General features: G+C 37.2%; 1 protein-coding gene across 2 annotated transcripts in view; it reads left to right on the top strand.

The window, feature by feature from the left end:
* Positions 1-19,016, top strand: part of LOC125276512 (serine/threonine-protein kinase 32C-like) — an 83,972-nt gene that overhangs the window by 18,504 nt on the left and 46,452 nt on the right. The window lies entirely within an intron of this gene.

The raw sequence follows: 19,016 nt of genomic DNA on the forward strand, positions 1-19,016 counted from the left end.
TTGGTCTCCACACATTCTGGTCTAGACTTGTCTTGGTCTCCACACACTCTGGTCTTGACTTGTCTTGGTCTCCACACATTCTGGTCTAGACTTGTCTTGGTCTCCACACACTCTGGTCTTGACTTGTCTTGGTCTCCACACACTCTGGTCTTGACTTGTCTTGGTCTCAACACACTCTGGTCTTGTCTTGGTCTCCACACACTCTGGTCTTGATCTTGTCTTGATCTCCACACACTCTGGTCTTGATCTTGTTTTGGTCTCAACACACTCTGGTCTTGATCTTGTTTTGGTCTCAACACACTCTGGTCTTGAACTTATTTTGGTCTCACTCTCAATACACTCTGGTCTTGGTCTTGACTTGGTCTCGGTCTTGTCTTGGTCTCCACACACTCTGGTCTTGACTTGTCTTGGTCTCCACACACTCTGGTCTTGTCTTGGTCTCCACACACTCTGGTTTTGATCTTGTCTTGATCTCCACACACTCTGGTCTTGATCTTGTTTTGGTCTCAACACACTCTGGTCTTGATCTTGTTTTGGTCTCAACACACTCTGGTCTTGAACTTATTTTGGTCTCACTCTCAATACACTCTGGTCTTGGTCTTGACTTGGTCTCGGTCTTGTCTTGGTCTCAACATACTCTGTCTTGACTTGGTCTCGGTTTAGATGCTCTTGACTACAACACTAGTTTTTTATATTTTATTTCAGTTGACATGTATTTTGTTTCAATTTTTAATTGGCATTAATTACCCTGTATGGACGGTGGTGGGTGACGGTGAGACACTAGTGGAGCCATCGCTCCTGCAATGCGTCTCTCTGGACTCTCATCAGCACCGTCTCTCTGACCTCTGATCAATTATCACATTTACACTGAGTGTCCATGAGGAACCCAGCAGACCCGCCAGAACCCCAGTGGCTGCATGTATAATGGATGAATGCAAACAGCATGAATTAATGATGTGCTAATGGTGTGGCAGGACTTGTGCGTCACACGTGTGAGTTGTGACAGCTGGGCGGCTCAAGGTCCGGCGCAGGTCGTGTGCGGTCTGTCTGTCATGTGTTTGTGAGTGGAGCAGATATGGGCGGACACACACCCCACTGCTTCAGTAAATCGGCTTTACTGACTAATTTAATCAGCGAGAAGTCTTATGACACACACACATCATGCTCACTTTCTTCATCTCTTGCTTTCTTCTCTGTATGTCGCCTTTCTCAGTCACTTGAGAAGTCAAGGTGAAAATTGCTGCTGCATAATCGTCCTTTATTTGAATTTGCTAGATTGTTAAAGGAATATTTCTTCATTTACTCGCCCTCATATCTTTTCAAACCCGTATGACGCTCTGCTGTGAAGCACTAAAAGAGATTTTTAGGAGACATTTAACAGGTAATGACATGTTGAGCTACAAAAATGACAACAACAAAAAACTCCATAAAAGGACCATACCATGACTTTATCCAAAAGTGTTTGCATATATACAGTATATTCATAAAGTCATTTACCCAGTTCTTTGTATAAAGTTGGATATAGAGTTATATCTAACTTTACTCACATACATACAAGATGCTCAAATCTCAACTGCTTGTTTGTTTATACCATCACAAAATGTAACTGTTATCATTCAGCTCTAATCTGATAAATGCAACTATAAGGCATTGAGATATTAAGATATTATAAACATCAACATCATGATTTTCTCTAAAGCTGCTTTGAAGCATTGTGTATTGTGAAAAGCGCTATACAAATTTTATGTGTGGAATTACATTTCTGCCTCATAAGTATGACTTAAAAATTCAAAATTATGTCACAAGTCACAGTTATGCGATAAGTCGAAATTAACAAGTCATTATGACTTTTTATCATAATTCTGACTGACATTTTGTTGTAATTTTGACGGTCATAACTTTGATTTAGTTTGTCATAATTTTGACTTTTTGTCTCATAATTGACTTTCATAATTTTGAGATTTTGTCATAATTTTGATTTTTTTCCTCATAATTTTAATTTAGTATGTCCTAATTTCATTTTTAAGTCATAATTTCAATTTAGTATATCAATTTCAAATTTGTATCTCAATTTCAACTTTGAAAAAATTGTCATAATTTTGTAAAAAAATTATGACATAAATTATTATTCAAAAATTATGCCATAATTTTGCCTTCTTAAGTGATAATTTCAATTTAGTAAGTCATAATTTCGACTATCTCATAATTGACTTTTTATCATAATTATGACTTTCATAATTTAAACACTGTCATAATTTTGACTTTAATCTCTTAATTTCAATTTAGTATGTCATAATTTGGATTTCTTAAGTGATGATTTCAATTTAGTATGCCATAATTTAAATTTTATCTCACAATTATGACATAATTTTTCCTTATGTGGTGAAAATTTGTTTCCATAAATCTGGTACCTTTTGTGTACAAAAAAAGAAAATAGAACGCAAATAGTTATAATATATGCTCATGATGCTTTTTTGTTATTTTGTATTTTTTATTAAAATATTAATATTTCTTAATATATTAAAATGTAATATATTTGATATTAAATCATTGATATATTAAAATATTTTTGTCACTAAGAGGAATTATTTCACAGGTGTTTTTGTTGAATTAATAGAGTATCCATCAGCACAGATCATGTGTCAATCACAGCATCACATCATGGTTTTGAGCCCTCTATTAAACAGTGTATGTAGCATCATGATGGATGTTTTCTATGTATTTTATTTGAATTGTTCACATGACTTACATCATCGACGGTCAGATTATCATACTTACAATTTTATGACAGAACATTATGTTGCAGTTAAGGTTATCAACCATTATTTATTCCCTCACCAAGTTCAGTAGTCCAGTCTTTTATTTGTATTGCCAATCATAATTGTCCATTTAGTTTGAGCCTGGTTACTGTGCAGAAGTTTTGCGGTGAGTCTCAGAGAGCTTCTGCACAATAACGACATGGAAGCTAAAATAAACAGGCAGGAAAATCGATGCGCTGGACGCTGCGGCTCTTGTGAAGTGAGTGGATGGAGGCATTTCAAAGGCGAGGCCATCTGCTGCCCTTTATCGATCTGAACCCTGATATTTACAACAGCGCTCCATTCTAATGCAATCACATATTCAGACTACAGCCGAGGACAAGGTGCAGTCTTTTAATGCATCACTGCTTTTCTAAATGTGTCAGAGCTCGAGTCAGAATGCAATGCAAGTATTTGATGCAATGCTCTTTTTGACAGCATGCTATAAGAGCCAGCTTATGAAGACGAGAGGGTCTCAGAACGTTCTGGCAATGTTCTGAACAAACGTTCTTCCAGTAACATTAATAGAATGTTCATTCAGAGTTATCTGGTCTTTAATAATGTTCTCAGAACGTTAGCACTAAAACTTTATTTGTATATTGTACATGGAACCTTTTACTGATACGTTTTATTTGGATGTTCATGTAACAATTTTTAAATGTAACTAATTGTTTCAGAAAGTTTTTAGAATATTCAGAAGTAACATTTCCATAATGTTTACAAAATGGAATGTTCCCTTAAAGCGGAATGTTTTCAGAGAACACTCAAAAATAATGTTTATAACTTAAGGGGAATGTTTTTAGAACATGTTTTTGTTTGCTGAATAGGTCATGTTTGCATTAAAATCCTTCAATAAGACATTGCCTTTGAGGGTGAATGATCAGATAATCAGTGTCTGAAGGCGATTAAAGTGTCGTGAACAGACTCGACACCGGCTTTGGCCCAGAAGTCTTAAATGAGCAGCTAAAGTTAAACATAGCCCGAGTGTTTTCCTTAATGGCACACAAATCCAGCCCTCCCTGTGCTCTTCGTGACATTTTAATTCTTAGCACATCTTTATAAATGCAGAGAGAAAATAGCCAGGTTTGCAGTGGACTTGTGAGTTCTCATCCATATTCCACAGCGAGTGTTTTGAAAGCGGCCATTAAACTGTATTAGTCCTTCAGCGCACGACCAGAAAACAATGAGAGCTGCTCTATTAATTATAGTAATTTGAGTAAACAAAGACTCAGACTTATAGATTTATATCTGGGGAAATACAGACATGCCCAACAGTGGAGATATCAATGCATAGATTCAGTCATTGCTCTGCTGATTGTGTCAGTATGAACTACACTGCAAAAAATTATCTTCTTCCTCAGTGTTTTTGTCTTGTTTTCCAGCACAAATATCTAAACTACCTTAAATCAAGATACATTTACTGGAGAAGCATTTTTTTAGGATTCCAGACTGTGACCAAATGACCAAAATTAGAGGTCTAATTAGAGTTCTAACACATTTCCCACCTGATAAGCGCTGCCTTTTATGTTGCATATGTGGAACGTCAAATGGCAAATGCAACGAAAGCACGATGAGACCATGCTACTCGTTTGAACTGAGCAGCGTTGACCATTTGTTGCAGCGTAAGCTCAGAGCAGGTACTCACAGGCCGATCTTTGGTCAGTGACACGTTACTACACCGATCCAGTGTGAAAGCATTTGAATTCGCTGCAGAATTAATAACATCGCTGCAAGATTTAGTGAGAAGCATTCAAATTCGGCACAGAATTCTCTGTTATAAACCATATCAGATCAAACTGCTCAGACGTGGACACCAGGAGAAACATTGTGCCATGAACGTAGAAGTTATAGAAGGCTTTTCAGTCTACAAATCGCCAATATTCACCATGGATTTAATGAAGTAATGCTAACTGTAACCATGGTATTGTGGAAAAAATAGTTGAATGTTTTTACGTTATTCATTTCATGCACGAGTATTGTAACACGAGTGTTTACCACCGGCATTCGCTGTGTCGTGTTAGTGGATTCATTATGTCGGACTCACCGCAGGTAACTCATAATCTGCAGTTGTTACTCCTGTCTCCTGACAAAAACATTGCATGCGGCGCCTGTAGAGTGTGGAAAGTTACTGGAGCGCGCAGCCGTGCTAGTCTCTCACAAGGAACGTCATGGCAGTGATTGACAAGCTAGAGGGCCAATCTTGGCTGATGTTTTTAAGGCCCTACCTCGTGCACAGATGATGTATATTAATATTATTCCTTTCAGTGCACCTAATAAATAGTCTTTTATCAGTTAGTAAAGACAGTTTTAAGTAATATTGCAAAAATGTATAAAACAAAACATCCTCTTTAGCATCTTTAATGTGATGACCAAAAACATTATTTGTTTATCCTTCAAAGATTGTCCCCATTTGTAAAGATAAAAGTTTCAAGATGTAGTTAAACTAACACTTGGTGGCAAACAAACACTTTAAAAATTACCACTATAACCAGTAGATGACGACAGAGAACCACTTATTGGTTATTAGCCATTTTTACTCCCTAATATATATATATATTTTTTTTTTCACACATTTTCTTTTGAATTTATATTATATTTAAATATAAATCACTATTATAAAATATCAAATCAAGAAATCGAATTTTTGTCAGTGTTTGGCACTTTTTGTATTAATGTATGTGAAATGTATTTTGTGAAAGTCACACAATCTCATGAAAAACAAAACCTGTTTTTTTTTTTTTTCAAATTGCGAATGAATTACACAGAAAGCATGTAAATAGCTCTCCTTTTATAATCACTGAAGATATCTTTTCTTGTTTTAAACATGAACTCACTTGATTTTGATACATTTTTCAGAAAGCAAGACTTAATATCTTAAGCAATTTTGCTTCTCCAGTAAATGTATATTGATTTAAGAATGTTTAGATATTTGTACTGGAAACCCAGACAAAAATACTGAGGAAAAACATAATTTTTTGCAGTGAAATGAACTTGTGTGAAAGCCAGTGAGTTTGTCATTGCACTGACGATCTGTAGTGCATTTAAAACAGGCTGTTACGCTGTACTCGAGTATAAGGCAGTGCATGTGGTTAAAGGTTTGAGGATGAAGGATGTCAAGTACTGAATACTGCTAATTTGTGTATATAGTCTACAACCTCAGGGAAACAGTGCTTGTCTCAGGGGTTTTATTTCTTGCGGTGAAAGCAGTGTGTTTCTGGAGGGAGTGTGATGGAGACGACTCTCCTCTCCGATGGTGAACGTGTGACACACGTGCTCATGCACGAGCTTTGAAAATCAATAGTGTGTGTTCTTCTGTAATCCTTAAAGAAGATGAAACACGCAGCTTAGGGGCTCGCCGCTCTTTGATTTCTCTGCGCTTCTCAGTTTTCTGTCTCTATGAGAGCAGGACGTTGAGTAATTACTCCAGGTAAAACTTCAAGAGCGCAGCATGATAACTGAATTAAAGCATGTTAACATGGAGGCCTTCAGAGAGTTCTGTAATCTGATTGGATGAGCCACATTCTAATCCGTATAATAGACCTTATACTGTACGTACACCTGTGATGCACAGTTGTCATGGCTATTTGTGTGAAGTTTCTTGTATCTATTCATTTTTGATTTGTTCATTATCTATAATTTTGGGATATTGCATAAAAAAAAACACTGGATGGAAACGGCAAGATGTGCATAAATTCTAAAACATGATCTTTTTTCTTTTTTTTTATCCAATAAGAAGACATGCAGATAAAACACATTTACTGAATAAATCTCTCAAAACCTCATGTGACTTTGCCTCAGCAGAGGTTGTGATTGGATAACTGGACTACCCAGTGGACCAATCACATTGCAGCATCTCAAATGTTGGTTTGAGATTTTTTCCAAGAAGTGATGATTTTGTTCTCTTGAACACATGGGGTAGAAACGCTGTTTATTCACAAATTTTGCGCATAAGTTAAAAGGGGCTTATTATGCCCCTTTTTACAAGATGTAAAATAAGTCTCTGATGTCCCCTGAGTGTGTGTGTGAACAAAAACGTGTCATTTTTGTATGTGTCACTTTAAATGCAAATGAGCTGCTGCTCCCAGCCCCCTTTCAAGAAGAGGGAGGAGCTTCAAGAGCTCATACAGGCAACAACAAAACAGGACAATCACACACTGAAAATGCCAGAACTGTAAGTAGCATTCATCCTTACATAGTCAATCATCTGACTGTACTGTGCCTAAAAAAATGCGCGTTTATTAATTATGCAGTCGGTAAGCATGGCGGGATAAAAATAACTGCATAGCTCTGGTCTCCTGGTGCCTTCATGTGCTATCAGAAAATTATGAGCTCGTCGCTTTCAAGTGAGCGACTTCAGAAGGCATTCATGTGCAGTTTTTAACTTGTATTTTATGATAATCCTGATAGCACGCGAGGACAGCATTGGTAAAAAAATGCACAGACAGTGGTAGCTTTTGCAACATTAGCTGTTCAGAGTGCCAGCAAGCTCTTTCAGAAAGTTAATTTGGAAGGACTCACAACATATGACGTGTGATACTTACTTAGACTTGATCTGATTTTCTTAAAGTTGCCATCGAATGTTTTTTTACAAGATGTAATATAAGTCTAAGGTGTCCCCTGAATGTGTCTGTGAAGTTGCAGCTCAAAATACCCCATAGATTTTTTTTAATTAATTTTTTTAATTAGAAATGCGGCGATTCATGCTGCGGCCCCTTTAAATCGCACGCTCTCCGCCCCCTCCCGAGCTCTCGACTCTATCACTGAAAAAAACAAATTTCACACAGCTAATATAACCCTCAAAATGAATCTTTACAAAGTGTTCATCATGCAACATGTCTAATCGTGTAAGTATGGTATTTATTTGGATGTTTACATTAGATTCTGAATGAGTTTGATAGTGCTCCGTGGCTAAAGCTAACATTACACACTGTTGGAGAGATTTATAAAGAATGAAGTTGTGTTTATGAATTATACAGACTGCAAGTGTTTAAAAATGAAAATAGCGACGGCTCTTGTCTCCGTGAATACAGTAAGAAACGATGGTAACTTTAACCACATTTAACAGTACATTAGCAACATGCTAACGAAACATTTAGAAAGACAATTTACAAATATCACTAAAAATATCATGATCATGGATCATGTCAGTTATTATCGCTCCATCTGCCATTTTTCGCTATTGTTCTTGCTTGCTTACCTAGTCTGATGATTCAGCTGTGCACAGATCCAGACGTTAATACTGGCTGCCCTTGTCTAATGCCTTGAACATGAGCTGGCATATGCAAATATTGGGGGCGTACATATTAATGATCCCGACTGTTACGTAACAGTCGGTGTTATGTTGAGATTCGGCTGTTCTTCGGAGGTCTTTTTAGTGTTGTCAAAAGTACCGGTACTTCGGTACCAAGTCGGTACTGAAATTTTGAAAATGTGACGATACCAGCATTTCTGTAGTACCGGTAGTACCGAGAATCCGGGTATATTCGGTACCCACTGATAAGGTTGTTGGCAGTATTTACTTGAATATGACACGAGTGAAGCACAAAGCTTTGTTTACAGAAGAAATAATAGGTTAGCAATTAAATGAGACATCGCAGCCATGGAAACATTTTGGTTAATGCCGAATAAGAGAGGTGCGTGAGTCCATACATTTAAGCTTCGTATTCTGTTTTCCGAATCGCGATCTGGTCACCTGATTAGCAGAGAATTTAACAATATTCCATTAGTTATTCCACTGAACATGGAATCTGTTTCTTTTCCCAAATCTTCACTCACGCAGGGGATTATAACGTTTCTTTCGTTCGCATTTAGGCCTATTATAGGCTATTCGCATTCTTTACTGTGGTAAAGTAGAAAAAAACACCGTAGGACAGAAACCTTTTTGCTTGCACGTCAGTTTCTATTTAACAGAGTTTGTGCTTGTTATTAGACTTTATAAGGCGCGTCAAGTTTATTTGTATATATCGCGTTTCATACGCTGGTGATTTTTACTTTCGTTTTCTCTGGCAGCGCTAAATCAAACATAGCCTGAATGTCTTGCCCCTGCAGAGGATAAAACTCGCTCTTCAGACCTTTTACAACAAGTGTCAGTTGTTTGTAACATCAGGAGATAACGAAGATATTATTAAAGAGAAATGGTCTCATTCCTGCTCGTGTCCCACATCCCTCTCAAATCGCAAAGCGGCTATATCAAAGTAATAACGGGACTTTGGCTATATATGACGCGTCTTTGTGTGGAAATAAAAAACGAATGCTTTTTGAAATAATATTTAACTTTCTTATTATTTAGGTTACCATTATTTACGGATATTTATTTCATAGTTTTACAGGCTGTAGTGTGTTGTTTCTCTGACGGAATAGCTAAAATAAACACGCACGTCTGTTACCCCTGTTGAAAAAACGAGCATATGCTGGTAAAGTAGGTTTTGAAGCTGGTATGCTGGTTTGAGCTGGTTTATGCTGGTCCAGGACCAGCTTAGGACTAGTATGGACCAGCAGCACCTACCTTACCAGCATATGCTGGTTTTTTCAACAGTACACAATGGATGTTTGAGCATTTAATTATTTATTTATTTTTTTTATATTTCAAAATTTATTTCATTGAGGTAGCCTATACACACAAACACACACACTCCAAATCATATTTAATGTTTTTAAAATAGGCTATATAAAATAGTAAAATAGTTCCAATAGATTTTACTGTGGTACCGAAATTGGTAACGAGAACCGTAAAATTTTCATGGTATCGGTACCGACTACTGGAATTTTGGTACCGTGACAACACTAGGTCTTTTAAACAAATGAGATTTATATAAGAAGGAGGAAACAATGGAGTTTGAGACTCAATGTATGTCATTTCCATGTACTGAACTCTTGTTATTCAACTATGCCGAGGTAAATTCAATTTTCAATTCGATGGCACCTTTAAGGACATTCCTTTCGAAAATTAAATTTAACCATGATGTCCTTGTGACTCAGATGGCGGGAGTCTATGGAGACTCTTATGTGCATTGGTACATCTCAAAACACAACACTTATAATGCCTCTTTGGCGCAGATGTTGTACAACTCCCGGTGCTACTGTGAGGATACAGAAATGGCGGACTCTGTGCTTCTCACTCAGGGCTGTGTCTATGCTAATAAGGCAGATCGTCACCGGCTATGGGCGGGGCTTCTCCTTACAATGACATCATTGTAGGGTAAAATCTGAATCAGCTCATTTGAAGAGACTGCTTTTGATTTATGGGAATTATAAAAAAAATGAGTGAGAGGATTCTGACCATTATAGGCTGTTCTCACACACTGTGGACACACATCAGTGTTCAGACACCTTATAACAGTGAATTTTGCATAATAGGCCCCCTTTAAACTTTGTATGGAAATATAGCTAGTGTTTTGATGTGAAGTTTTGGTGTTAGTGTGTCTCTTGCCCTTGAGAGAGCAGCAGTTCCAGACGGTGGAGGTTTGCTTTGCTTTGGTTTCTACAGACAGCCGTATTGATTATCATGAGATTCCTGAAACACGTGGTTTTTTAGCTCCAGGGACGTTGCGATGTTTCAGGGCCCAGACATCATGTCGTCTGCCTTCATGGTGTTTGATTTACGGAGGAACATTTTGTGCGGCTCTTTGCTTCTTCCTGCACATTTGTTTTATTTTTCTCTCATGAAGTTCTGCTGAGGGCCAAACCAAAGATGTTTTCAATATATAATGCTCTAATAGACATCAAAGAAATTCATGCAAGATAAGAAGTTCAACAGTTTGTGTCTCACCCTATATTTAACACGTATGATCTGCTCACCCTATAATTCTCTTTTAAATATAGTATTTGGTAAGATGTCCCAAAGACAAGAATCATATTATGTATTTGAGACATTTATGTACATTTCTACTAAACAACTGACTGTGTCGTCGGTCTGATCTGAAACCTCTATGAATCACAGGAAGATTCTGAGTCCAGGAGAAGGTGGATATTGGCAGTGAACATGTAGATTGAAATATGTCCAATCCACCAACGTTTGCTGTGTATCTTTGCAAACTTTGGCTCGCTCAGTTGGGTTTAAAAGACAGAATTAATATTCAGTAATATCTCATCTGACACTATCAGATGAGAGCTGAATAATGACATTGTTGTCTTCTGTAGAGCTGCTTTACAGCTGAAATGTGAATTTATCTCATATTTGATGAAGTTTGCATCATTGATTCTGTTATTTTCCTGTTTATTACTGTGAAGCTGCTTTGAATCAATGTAAGCGCTATAGAAATAAAGCGGACTTGAGTTGTGTTTCTGTGTTCATTGTCCACTGTAAAGCGTTTTGACGTGTATCGTATCATTGCATCCCACAATTATTAAAATGCGGTGCATTAATGCATGTCAAAGGTCTGAGCTAAAGCCCTACTGATGTTGACGGTGTTTCTCACGCAGGTCTCACATGATCTCTAAGCACATTTTTTGAGCCGCTGCATTTCAGATTACCCATCATGCTTCAGCGCAGCACTGTTTGTGCCCGGAAGGCGTTTGTGCCCTTGATTGTGATTAATAAGGAAAAGCTTATGAAAATTGCATAATCTCTTTTTGCATAATTAATGCCAAACTATGACAGCATCTCCAAACATATAAGTCATGTATTCAAAGGCAGTTTAGTGAATTTTGAGATGCTCAGAGAGAAGAGAGGTTCGGATGAGCGGAGATGCTCTCTTTGGTTGATTTGAGAACATTTGCGTAGCATTACTATTGTGAAGTGTTACATCCAAAATTTTCATCCAAAGCGACTTACAATAAAGGGCAATTCATTAAAGAGCAAACAATATTCATAGTCTATGGCTATTAAAATATAAAGCTACTAAGCATTTTTTAATAGCAAAAATAAAATCTTGATTACTCTGGCTTCAATATAGAGTTGGTAGAAGAGACTCATCTGGTCTTAATGATCTTCTTGTACATGTTGACCATCTAAAGGTCCTTTAATGATCCTTACAGGGATCTGTAACACAGCCTCATATATCAAGATGTTCCCAGTGTGCACTGCAGCAAGCCCAGCTCTAATTGTGCTTTGGAGACTGACTAATGATAAAAGACATTTGCAAGTTTTGTAGGTACACTACTGGTCAGATGTTTGGAATAATTACAGTTTTTTTTATGTTTTTAGAGTCTTTTCTGCTCAACAAGGCTGCATTTATTTGATTAAACGTACAGTAAAAAAAGTGAAATATTATTACAATTTAAAACAGTTGTTTTTATGTGATTGTATAGTAAAATGTAATTTATTCCTGTGATCAAAGCTGAATTTTCAGCATTATTACTCCAGTCTTCAGTGTCACATGATCCTTCAGAAATCATTCTGATATGCTGATTTGCTGCTCAGTTTTTATCAAATATTATTGATTATCAATTAGTAATTTGAAATATTCCAAACCTTTGACTGATAGTGTAAATATCCACTTCATCCAGTGCTCTTTGAGTTCTGTTTTATAAAATGGCCTGTTATTATGCGTGAGAAAATGATTCAGTGCATGAGTGAACTGTCCGAATGAATCAAACTGAGTCGTAAACAAATTCAGAAATTAGAACTGTTAAAGCGATTCATTTGCGAATCTGGCATCATTAGTTCTGTTTCTAAACAGCGGATAAAAAACATGCACTACATGATTGCTGTAATATTATCTTTATCAGTAATATTTTAGTAAACATTCTACCATTCTTCTTTGTTTCTCTGTGTCAGCGCTGGTCTGGTGTTGTTTTGCTTTAATGTGAAGTGTCTGTCAGTGAGAAGAAAAGCTCAGGAGATGCAGGACTCATTAGGAGATTGCCAACACACTCCCTCTATAGACTACATCTCTTCCTCTGGTCATTCTGCGTTCGTTCAGCTGTTCTGATATTGAGAACAAATCATGTGACGGTTAGCTTGATTACAAGCCTTTAACCCAGAAACACACAAACAGCTGCACCTTTCCATCAGGAACAACTTCACTTCACTCAGGGAATCTGCTGCAGAAAAGCAGTTTAAGAGATTTACTGAATGCTGCCTATCTCCTCTGTGTGAAAACAAAACATTACCATTCAAAAGTTTTGGTAAGAAGTTTCTATGAAAAGAAATGTGAGTGAGTGTGCGTGCATGTGTGTGCGTGAGTGGGCCTTAGTGAGCGTGCATGAGTGTGTGTGAGTGTGTGCATGTGTGTGGGAGTGTGCGTGCAAGTGTGGGCGTGAATGTGTGAGTGTGTGTGATTGTGTATGTGTGAGTGAATGTGTGTGTGAGGTGTGTGAGAGAGCGAGTGAGTGAATTTGTGAGTGTGTACTTGAGAGTCTGTGTCTCTCTGTGTGTGTGTGTGTGTGTGTGTGTGTGTGTGTGTGTGTGTGTGTGTATATATACAAACCCGATTCCAAAAAAGTTGGGACACTGTACAAATCGTGAATAAAAAAGGAATGCAATAATTTACAAATCTCATAAACTTATATTTTATTCACAATAGAATATAGATAACATATCAAATGTTGAAAGTGAGACATTTTGAAATGTCATGCCAAATATTAGCTCATTTTGGATTTCACGAGAGCTACACATTCCAAAAAAGTTGGGACAGATAGCAATAAGAGGCCGGAAAAGTTAAATGTACATACAAGGAACAGCTGGAGGACCAATTTGCAACTTATTAGGTCAATTGGCAACATGATTGGGTATAAAAAGAGCCTCTCAGAGTGGCAGTGTCTCTCAGAAGTCAAGATGGGCAGAGGATCACCAATTCCCTCAATGCTGCTGCGAAAAATAGTGGAGCAATATCAGAAAGGAGTTTCTCAGAGAAAAATTGCAAAGAGTTTGAAGTTATCATCATCTACAGTGCATAATATCATCCAAAGATTCAGAGAATCTGGAACAATTTCTGTGCGTAAGGGTCAAGGCCGGAAAACCATACTGGATGCCCGTGATCTTCGGGCCCTTAGACGGCACTGCATCACATACAGGAATGCTACTGTAATGGAAATCACAACATGGGCTCAGGAATACTTCCAGAAAACATTGTCAGTGAACACAATCCACCGTGCCATTCGCCGTTGCCGGCTAAAACTCTATAGGTCAAAAAAGAAGCCATATCTAAACATGATCCAGAAGCGCAGGCGTTTTCTCTGGGCCAAGGCTCATTTAAAATGGACTGTGGCAAAGTGGAAAACTGTTCTGTGGTCAGACGAATCAAAATTTGAAGTTCTTTTTGGAAAACTGGGACGCCATGTCATCCGGACTAAAGAGGACAAGGACAACCCAAGTTGTTATCAGCGCTCAGTTCAGAAGCCTGCATCTCTGATGGTATGGGGTTGCATGAGTGCGTGTGGCATGGGCAGCTTACACATCTGGAAAGGCACCATTAATGCTGAAAGGTATATCCAAGTTCTAGAACAACATATGCTCCTATCCAGACGTCGTCTCTTTCAGGGAAGACCTTGCATTTTCCAACATGACAATGCCAGACCACATACTGCATCAATTACAACATCATGGCTGCGTAGAAGAAGGATCCGGGTACTGAAATGACCAGCCTGCAGTCCAGATCTTTCACCCATAGAAAACATTTGGCCCATCATAAAGAGGAAGATGCGACAAAGAAGACCTAAGACAGTTGAGCAACTAGAAGCCTGTATTAGACAAGAATGGGACAACATTCCTATTCCTAAACTTGAGCAACTTGTCTCCTCAGTCCCCAGACATTTGCAGACTGTTATATAAAGAAGAGGGGATGCCACACAGTGGTAAACATGGCCTTGTCCCAACTTTTTTGAGATGTGTTGTTGCCATGAAATTTAAAATCAACTTATTTTTCCCTTAAAATGATACATTTTCTCAGTTTAAACCTTTGATATGTCATCTATATTGTATTCTGAATAAAATATTGAAATTTGAAACTTCCACATCATTGCATTCTGTTTTTATTCACAATTTGTACAGTGTCCCAACTTTTTTTGGAATCGAGTTTGTACACTGTATATATAATGTTAAAATGTCTCAAGGGTTTCTCGTCTCATTTCTGGCTCAACGTAGTGTGTTCAGGGCCGTTATCATTAGTCATAGTGCTGTGTGGGAAAGATGGACCTCCGACAGGAAGAGACACTAATGACTTCCTCTCTGTGGCTTTTCTGTACATTCTGCCCACGAGCACTGAACCGCTGTCGGGGAAATAAGCCAAAGCTTCAGCAAAATCCTTCACAATAAAATGTATAAATACAGGCACTTAAAGTCAACATAAAATATACTTTCATAAAGTTATTTTGGTTTTTGGTAATGTGTTTTGTACATTAGCTGCTGTAACACTTTACAGTAATGTACAGTAGGCATGTGGATAAAGTTGTATATAATATATAAGATTCAATACATCACACTTTATCCAACTTTTAATGTATCCCTTTATGATATTGCTGAGCGTTAATTTTTTTGCGCTGATACAGACAATCACACAGTTGTAGTGCATCAGTATTCATGAGTGTTGACGGTGTTATTGTTGGCTCTGTGATCCATTAGCAGTCGATTGGAAATCACTCCTTCCTCCTTCAGCATATTGGCATTATTCCAGAGCCGCTCCATCCAGACCATCACATCCGTCTGAGAGCTGCTGACTCAGACAACGATAAACCGGCCAGATCTTATGTTCAGCAATAATCTGTGTCTGTGTAGAATATACATAGTCTGAGTCTAGAATCATAGAGTCATTGTTTAATATCACCGTTACAGGTGTATGAAGTTTAAATCTCTGTAACAGATCAAAGCAGGGCTTTTGACTGGCTTTATTGCATTCAGGAAAAACAAGAATACAGACACTGATTGTGTTCCAGCAAACAAATGGCTAAACATTATTAGTCATCAGAATGATTGCTATTTTTTTGTGGTCTTTTTAAGTCTATAGAAGCGAGGCCAAACTTGCCCACATACTCCGGTTCGTATGTTACGTCGCAATGCCAAGAACTGCAAAAACAGCACCACAGAAGCTTTTCCATGACTAATTCTCCAACATACACAGAGTAGATGCAGCTCACTACTAAGGGAATATGAAACATGAGCCTGATAAGTGACTGACTCTGAACAGCACATACAAAAAATTAGTAAAATATAGCTGAAAGCAGCAATTAACGGGGTTTAAGCACTTTAAGGCCTTGCGTAAAAAGATATAGTTTTACTTAGCAAGCATGTAACTATTTAGATCATAGATGTAAAAGACCATTTACAGCCAATACATTCAATTTACTAAGGAAATACATGTTTTTTAAAGATTTTTAACAGTTATAGCGCCACCTATGGTCCGTTCTCCATAAAAATTGGCATGCATCTTTAGAGTCATATGCTGCATGTGCTCACCTATTTTTGTGAAGTTCTGAGTTTTCCTTTTGGATTTATAGGCTTTTGAGTATATTTTGCCACGGCCATTTTCTAATTGAGCCTGTTATAACTATCCAAAAGGTAAAGTTCAACTTTTTTTGATAATTATTGATCTAGAGCAGGGGTGTCCAGTCCTGCTCCTGGAGGGCCACTCCTGAAAAGTTTAGCTCCAATCCTAATTAAACACACCTGAACCATCTGATCAAGGTCTTACTATAGGCTAGAAACTTCTAGACAGGTGTATTGAGGCAAGCTGGAGCTAAACTCTGCAGGACAGTGGCCCTCCAGGACTGAGTTTGGACACCCCGATCTAGACAGTCCAGAGAATACCACACTGATATGGTTCCGATCGGGCAAAAAACCTAGGACTAGTTTGCAAAAGTTTACCTGAAGGCATGCATTTTGTCCATCTTGAGCCAAGGATTCCAACTACAGTAGTCAACATTTGAAGTGGATCAAAACCTTTCATCAAAGTTGTCCTAAAACCTTCTTCTTAGAACAGCTTAGTTCTTAGGACAACTTTGATGCACTTCAAATGTTGACTACTATTATATATGAGACACTTGATCCTACGCCTAATGGTTCAGGAGTTATGAGCCATTTCATACTTTTGACTGCTGTAGCGCCCCCATCAGGCCGATCATGGTGAGCCTTCCTGACATTGTAGGCGGTGTGAGCCCTCTACCACTTACGGTTTGGTCTGCCTGATCACTGATGATTCTTGGAAATTTTAACAATTACAATAGTATTTTAGCACTAAATGCACTTGAATCCCTAATAAACCATTACAAATGACATGTAACTTGTTATTTGTATGATTGGCTATTTTATTCTTTGAATTATATTTATATTGCTTGTTAGGAATGAATAATTGGGTTCTAGTCTGGGTTATATATTTATTTCATTGCAAAATGTAACTAAATGAAAAAAGTTTGTTATATATTATATCCAACTTTATCCACATACATAGATGTATATACTGTACTATATAGCAAATCTGAACTGCTTGATTGTTTATATCGTGGCAAAATGTAACTATATTATCGCTAATCTGAAAAGTGTGACTGTAAGCATGAAGAGCTGCTTTGAAATGACTCGTATTGTAAAAAGCGCTATATAAATAAATTTTGTCTTGCAGAAATATATGGCAGCATGAATCTCTGCTGTGATTGCTTTAGTTCAGTAGGAGAAACAGGTGGTGTGGAAAGTTCAAGTAAGAAAGTAAATGTAGAATGAGACGGAGTAGATTCTTGACACGGAAACACTCGCGCCTCCTCTTCAGAAGTGACCCGAGGCGACCCGCGTCCTCTCAAGTGTGTTTCTAAGCGTTTCTTCAAATGTTGTGTGTGTGTGTGTGTGTGAATGCTGCTAAAAAAGAAGCAGAAACCATTAGTTGAAGGAACCTTCAGTCTGCTTCATCTGAAATCCATATCACATCTCTGCCTTGGAAAATCGTTTTCATGAATAGACGACCTTTCAAATGGAAAAAGGCTTTTTAGAGCACATCAATCCAGTAAAAAACCTCAGCAAACATTGTTATCGTTAAATACATATCTAATGAAAGCAAAACGCATAAGCTTTGACATCTCTGAATATCTTAATGCATCTTAAAGTGGCTTAATTTAGCTCCACATAATGCCACATATTACTATTAAAACTACATTGTCCATCATTTAAAACACATTGTAAAAGCAATTGAGCATTAAATAAAGCATTTTCAGGAGATGGCATGTCATATTTAGTTTCTTAATACATTAGATATAAAGACAGTATCATAATAATATGATTTGGATTGTCGTGTTTGAAGTTCAGCAGTGAGGGTGAATATATTCAGTGTTTTCTGCTGACGCTGCCTGGATAAAGGTCGAATCGATGAGTTCGTTTTCTCATGACTTCACACACTGGAGTTTTTTATGACATGAAGTATTGATTCACACTGCTGACATCAGAGATTCAGATGAACAGACACCATGAACGTGATGCACAGCTGCTCGTGATGCTCTACTGCGTTTCTTCCTGACAAAAACACTGTTTCTAATGGTGCCGCTGTGTACAGCGGTCGCTGGGGTGATTTCCTTTCAAAAGGCGCATCTTTGTACCTTATTTACCCCTAAATGGTTCATATTTATGGAAGCCCATTTCCACCACAGAAGAAAAAATAATCATGCTTTGGTAAATCATAATTATGACACAAAACGTTGAAATTATGACATACTAAAATGAAGTTGACTTGTCAGAATTATGTAAAATTATCTTGCTTCATAATTTCGGCTTGTCAATTTAAACTTTTATCTCTTTTTTTGTCAATTATTGAAATTATGTCATAATTTAGTCTCATAATTTCGACATTGTCTTAATTTCAATGTTGTCATAATTGATATTTTTGTCATAATTTTGACATTTTGTCAATTTTGACATTGTCATAATTTCGATGTTATGTCATAATTTATATTTTGGTCATAATTTTAATTTCGACGTTGTAATTTTGTCATAATTTTGATGTTGTAATTTTGACATTTCGTCAATTTAAACTCTCATAATTTCAACTGACATAATTTTGACAGTTTTGTCATTTTGACATTTTATGTCAGATAGCAAATCATAAGTTCGACTGTCATAATTTGACATTTTGTCAATGTTGACTGTCATAATTTAAACTTTGTCATAATTTTATGACATTTTATGTCAGAATTTCAACTGTCAATTTCAATTGTCATATATTTGAAATGTTGTCATAATTTTGACATTTTATGTCAGAATTTTGACTCATAAGTTCGACTTAATTTGACATTTTTTCAATTTTGACTATGATAATTTCGACTTTGTCATAATTTTGGCATTTAATGCCATAATTTCAACGTTGT

Source organism: Megalobrama amblycephala, linkage group LG10, assembly GCF_018812025.1.
Source record: "Megalobrama amblycephala isolate DHTTF-2021 linkage group LG10, ASM1881202v1, whole genome shotgun sequence".
In the NCBI taxonomy this organism is placed as follows: Eukaryota; Metazoa; Chordata; class Actinopteri; order Cypriniformes; family Xenocyprididae; genus Megalobrama; species Megalobrama amblycephala.